Source organism: Poecilia reticulata, linkage group LG18, assembly GCF_000633615.1.
Source record: "Poecilia reticulata strain Guanapo linkage group LG18, Guppy_female_1.0+MT, whole genome shotgun sequence".
Classification (NCBI taxonomy): domain Eukaryota; kingdom Metazoa; phylum Chordata; class Actinopteri; order Cyprinodontiformes; family Poeciliidae; genus Poecilia; species Poecilia reticulata.
In genome coordinates, this window is record NC_024348.1 from 15,082,945 (window position 1) to 15,089,514 (window position 6,570).

At 37.9% G+C, this 6,570-nt stretch overlaps 1 protein-coding gene across 1 annotated transcript in view; it reads right to left on the minus strand.

Moving 5' to 3' along the window:
• The window catches only part of LOC103480667 (adhesion G protein-coupled receptor L3), a 275,299-nt gene extending 271,831 nt beyond the window's left edge, over positions 1-3,468 (minus strand). The window contains exon 1 of the mRNA XM_017310504.1: positions 3,350-3,468. The gene's annotated coding sequence lies outside the window, so the exon portion shown is untranslated. The remainder of the gene's footprint in view (positions 1-3,349) is intronic.
• Between the last annotated feature and the right edge of the window lie 3,102 nt (positions 3,469-6,570).

Consider the following 6,570-nt stretch of genomic DNA (forward strand, 5'->3'; position numbering starts at 1 on the left):
GAAATCCACTGCAACGGGAACAGGCTGAGAACAGAGGCAGCGATTCGGCACAAGGTGAGTCAATACGTGTTGATGTTTGCGTTTGTGTTATACGGAGTATGAAATCATTTTTAGGCAACTCCTTAGCTTTTTTTTATGTGACAATTATATAAAATACATTTAACATGCAGTCGAAGCGACGAGYCCCTCCGATACCGAGCAGGTAATTTAAGAACARCCGAGRGCAGCAACGCTTCAGCCCGAACTAGTCAGTCAGATTAAGGTCCAAAACCTTCGCTTTACAGCCGTTTAAGTGGCACCGACCCACATAAAAAACACACAGAACAAATGGTACAAATCACGTATTTTCCGAATCCCAAAAATATGACATCTACCTTTGCTGTTTCATAATTATAATCCACGTTAGAATGAATTTTTCCACTTGGCTGCTATAATCTGTTCTTGCGTTACAGAGACGTAATTTCTCTTTTTTTCCCTCTGAGATTCTGCTTAGAAAATGAGGTTATGACTGCATTTTGTTTTTTAAATGGTAAATTTAAGTTTGCCTCGACTTTTATAAACTAATGCCTCTTATATGCATCATTTGTTGTATTACTGTTGGTACAGATATTAGGCGAACACTGTGCTTTGCCTGCTAGTAGTTTAAATTAATTTCAGCTGCACACTTTCAAGAGTATTCAGATTTTAACATGCATTTTCTAAGTAGTATTTTAGTTCACTCTTACTCAGTAACTTCAGTGTTGTTGCACCTCTGAAACATTTTTTTTTTTTTTGCAGTTTCTTTGTGATACCAGAACTATTTCACTTAAACATTTAATTTCCTGAGATATTGTCAATTTATTTTCAAGCAAAACTCTCAAAAAGAGCTGAGGATTTATTAGTTTTGATTATGTTGTGCAGCTAAATATGGACACTTATTAGATTTTTTTAATTTTTCAGGTTTGCATCGTAACACCTCGTGATGTTTCTGAGCCATGATCGTTGTGCCGATTACCTTTCCACTGGATCCAAGCACCTGGACCAGCTGACGGCGTCCATCAGTCCACGGTCTGCGGGATCATCACAACGTGGACTAACTTTTTATTTACTTGGTTAAACTATGATCTGGAAACCGGAGCTCCAGATATGCAAAAATCTACCTGCAGACTTTGTTGGCTACCCTGACCCTGCAGTCATCCTGGACGGGGCTGAGCCAGTCTTCCTCTCCTCCAGAGTGACGAGTTTTCATCACCAGTAAAGGCAAAACAAGTCTCATGATTGCTGTGCTGATTACCTTTCCACTGGAAAGCTGCATTAGCTGCAAGGAAGTATATTATATATTCACTGTTCATTTTGCTATCCTGTTTGTACCTACAATAAAATTTTATCCCATTTGTAATTCTCTACATTTCCTAAACTTTTTCCCCTTTTCTCATTGTTTACTTTATATCAAGTATTTGCATGTAGATCAGGAATTCAAGTGCGATGTTAAAATGCAACACATTTGGGTTATACCAGCAAAGAAATGTATTAAGTAATAAGTTGTTAGTCATATAATTTAATATGCTGAATAAGGCTGGATGATACAAGATTTTTTTCATACCAGATTTGATTTTAATCGATTCCTCCCGCCCTCAATTTCTATACTAAAATCACAGAAAATACTTTTAAAAAGTGCCTTTATTTCAATCATCTGTTCTGTGAGTTGTATAAGGGAGCATTACGGTCAGGATACAAGAATTTTTAATTGCAAGAATGCAGTCATCATTACAGCAGAATAAAGATGAAATTTTATAACAATGTCTTAAAATTACAAGAAGCTGTTTTAATGAGAAATAAAGATTCAGATTGATCTGATGTAACCAGCTCAGTCCATGTGGTTCTGATATTTGTCAATAATCAAGAGGATGTACATTTCCACCTGAACTGACCAGTTAAGCATTAGGGTAAAAATAAAAAAATACTGTATAAACAAATACTGTATACAAAACGGAAAAAGAGCAACTGATAGAAATACTTTATATAAAGAAAAGCAAAAACGTTAATAGCAGGAGAAAAGTTGTTGGCAACATTAGCTCAGCCAATCTCTCCCTCCAGGAAGCCATCAAACAAAACTGTCCAACTCCAACTATAATAAAGATTAAAAAAAGAAAACGGAAAGTTCAAATAATAATCACAAATTAATAATTCAGATCTAATGCGTTCTGGAATCTTGACATTTTACAAATTTCACAAATCAATTAGAAAGTTTCACAAATGTTTTATTTATTCTGCTGCTAGTACAGAATAATCTAGTTAGGTTTGAAATGTCTAGGTGTTGTTTTTATAGTACAACACATTAAAAAGCTCAAGATAGTGAAAAATTAAGTGTTATCGCCCTTTAGCTATTTTCCGAATTAGATGCTACATTCGGAAGCTAACTTCAGCTTCGACTGATAGCTTGGGCACAATATAGACAGATCTATATATGTTTATATAGATATATATCTATATCTATCTATACAGCATAGATATGTAGATTGCACACTGCACAGATAATCAAAACACTTAACATTTACATAGCACCTTTGTAAGCTTGTCGCTGTTAGCTACGTCAGATATATGAGGCATTACGGTGAATACAAACGATTTATTAACTTACCTTCGAAGTTATTGTGAAGTTTTGACACATCCAGCTTAAATCCTTTGTTGTTGCTGGAGCGTTTCAGGACGTCTGAATAATTATATAAGCATCATTAATAGTCCTGCAGGACTGAGGAGCCACTGTTAACATACTGTTGCCTGCGCACCGGAACCATTCTATGTGGCATAAAAATGCGGAAGTGCTAAAACGGAAGTCCGTGGCATATACCCCATTGACAGGAAGCCGGCTCCACCCCCATGCGGAAGTAGAGCAAACCGCCAACGAAGGATTATAACAGTAGAGCTAACACTTAGGCAAAGACAACAGGCAAGAAAAATCTCCAACGAGTCGCACGTACAGTCTGTAAGGTTAATTGCGGGAAACAACAGAGAACTCAACTTTAAAGCCCAGGTCTATCGCCGCCAGACGAAGAATGAGAATGATGAGCTGTACAAAGTGTCATTGGATGTGAGAGTGACAGCTGTGTGTGACGCATTTTGCATGTACAAAACAGGTGACGACAAAACACTGGCTTATGAAAATCTGGAAAATGCTTAAAAATAGACATTAACATAAAAATACGCTTAAATGTAAATATTGCACTTACCGCAGCACATGTTTTCATGCTGCCATAGAGCTACCATGGAATTAACACACATAAAATCAAGTGTACGTCTACCCTCACTTATTGTTCGTTGATTTAACTATCAAATGACAAAAAAAAATTTTTGAAAACGTTTCAGCTACCTTTTTGCGGAAGAATATGCAGGCTTTGATCCATTACTTGGTTTCCATTAATCCAGACTCCACTTGGGTTTTGGAAATGTAATAATTTGTAGTCATTCCTGTACTCGCTCTGGCTAACAGCTGTAGAGATTGCGCGATTCCCACTGACAACTTTAGGATCCTTCTTCTTCTTCTTTTCTATTATGACGGCTCGCAAGCAACTTTCAGGTGCATACTGCCCCCTACTGTACATGAATGTTTAGCAACACTGCTTTACATCCATTAAATTCTACGCTGTATGGGCGTGTACTTCGGAACAAATTGCAATCGCGGATTGGTCAGTTGCTGACAAACCCACTAGGAAGATTGACAGGTGGCTTGACTGACATTTAACTGTCTATTGAATATATTTGCTTGTAGATTTTAGTATTTAATTAAGAATATTATCACCGCCCAAATGCTAACCTTAATAATAATAATTGCGTTACTGCTTTTGTGGTATCAAGTAATACTGGGAAAAACTTCACTGCCTCACCAGGTCAGTAAATGGTCTTAAGCAGCCAGATGTGTCCAGCTTATACCTTGGGCTGCCTCTGTCTGTTACCTTCAAAGATAAATGCAATACACAGCTGCTATCTTCAGTTTAAACGGGAGCTATAAATCAACAGTCAGAACATACTTCAATACTCCCTCATTAAGAGAGCACTGCATACAGTGTACAGGAACAGAAGCCTGTTTCAGATTAGCTCCTTTTTAGCATCTGAATAACAAAATCCTCATGATTAAAGTATAAACAGTTTTCCCTCTGTGCTTAAATGAAGCAGCATTTTAAACAACATGGAAATGAAGGAGAGCCTGAGCCCTTTGATATATGTGACGTTATTGCAGAGAAACTAAATCATGCAAGTTAGAAGGAAAATTCCTGAACTGTGAGAACATAACGAGTAAAATGTGGAAGAGCATAAGAATGAATAACACCTGCGTTTTATGTGACTTGAGATTAGTATTCTATGTAAATTATAGTTACATAGAACATTTCAATTATTATGAAGACAAACTGATTTAGGCTTTGGTTAATTATTAATTAATTAAACACCCTGGCAACCCACATTTTCTTTTGTTATTGCAACGCCGATACGAGTCAGGTCGGCAAGCAGTCAAATTCATCCTCAAGAGCGTCAGATTTTGGAGGTGGTTTCTGATGACCACTTCCAAAGAGGTATGAGAGAGATGAAGATCTGCTCATCTTCATATCTCTTTGCATTGAGATGGTTTTTTATCTCAGTGATTCTCTAGCAATGTAAATGCAGCCCCACATCATCACACTTCCTTCACCAAAAGCTATTTGGTGCTGACAGAAATTATTTTTGCAAGTTTTTTCCCAAGGGCATGCTCCAGATACTCGACTCTCTTGCTCAATCCATAAGTGCATTCTACTAATAAACATGGAACCATTTACAGGAAATAAACAACAGTATAAAAATTTATAATATATGTAATAAATCTTAACAAACAGTGAAGTTATACATTTTATTGCCACGTAAGGAGATAACAACTAATGGTTTGTTCATTTCTCAAAGAAATAATTGGCAAAGGAAGATTTAAACCACTTTGGTATTATCCCTTCAAATGTACTAAAGTCAGGTTAAAATTAGTAAATGGTAATCAGCCAAAGTAAGAGAGGGTGAAAACATGTGCCTGTAGGATGATGAATTTGAGATAACTTATTTCTTTCTTTATGTAATAATGTTCAGTATCAATAGGCAGTTTTTTTTTTCAGCTGTCAGATATCAGACAGAACTGCCAGCCAATCTAAACCATGGAGTGGGCTGATTCTAATGTCTGGAACCAGGCAACCCGTGACCCCTGTCTATTTTCAGAGCTGTTCTTTAAAGTCCGTATTGTTGCTAGGTTACCCAACCATCTTCCCGTGCATCAACATTCCTCCACGGTGAACCTAAAGATTTTCCAATATTGATCCAGGTAACTCTTCAATCCCGGATTGTAAATAACATGCTGGAACCATGATCAATTTGTCTCCCATTACTGATGAAATTGTTGATATCACAAATTCAGCCTCTTATTGATTCTGTTTGTATGCGAGAGAAATGTGATACTTATGAGCACAGCAGGGTGCTCCAAAAGTTAATTGAAACTGCTGTAGGTTTTGTAGAACAATAAAAACCTGCTCCAACTAGAAACTCGCACACTCTCATCCTTGATATTAAAATCGAATTAATTCTGACTTTTAGAGGGAAAAAATCAGTTCAGCGGCATTATTCAGTGCACTATAAATACAACATACATCTTCACTAAACTTTGTCTCTTTTGTTGGCAGAAGTAGGAGTTCAGTTATATTGGTTGGCTTCCTGTCTCTGGTTGCCAAATCTATTCCAAACCAAGTTTTTATATGCGGTCAGCATCAGCTGCAGGGTTCAAGCATCTAGTTCTTAATTTTGAGAAGGTGAACGGAAATTCCCTTGGTTTAAAAATGGCAAATGAGTGTTTGAGCAGATCAATATAACACCTTCAGGTTGTAAAGGCATGTGGAGATTGTGCCCAAAGATGATGCCTGGTTCACCCCAGGTTGAACCAGACTTTTCAGAGAGCCAAAGAGAACCTAGGCCAGGCCAGCAATCAAACCCTAAACCTTCTTACTTCAAGGCTCAAACCACTTTGATAATGAAGCAATAAAGGGTTAACTTCTTATTTCCCATACACCTTACAGTGATGACAAAAAAATCTAAGAATGCAAGTAAAATTACAACTCTCATTTACCCTAATAAATATGTATGCACAAAAACTTTCGCATATTGTCGTTTGTGTTTAATGTTCCAGATATGCATATGGAAATTTCAACATTATTAAACAATTCAAGGGCTGCACAGTGTCGCAGCTGGTAAAGCTGTTGCCTTGCAGCACGAAGGTTCTGGGTTCGATTCCTGGTCTTTCTGCATGGAGTTTGCATGTTCTCCCTGTGCATACGTGGGTTTTCTCCAGGTACTCCGGTTTCCTCCCACAGTCCAAAAACATGACTGTTAGGTTAATTGGCCTTTCCAAATTGCCCCTAGGTGTGAGTGTGTGTGTGCATGGTTGTGTGTCCTGTGTGTCTCTGTGTTGCCCTGCGACAGACTGGCGACCTGTCCAGGGTGTACCCCGCCTCTCGCCTGGAACGTTAGCTGGAGATGGGCACCAGCAACCCTCCCGACCCCACTGAGGGACAAGGGTGAAAGAAAATGGAT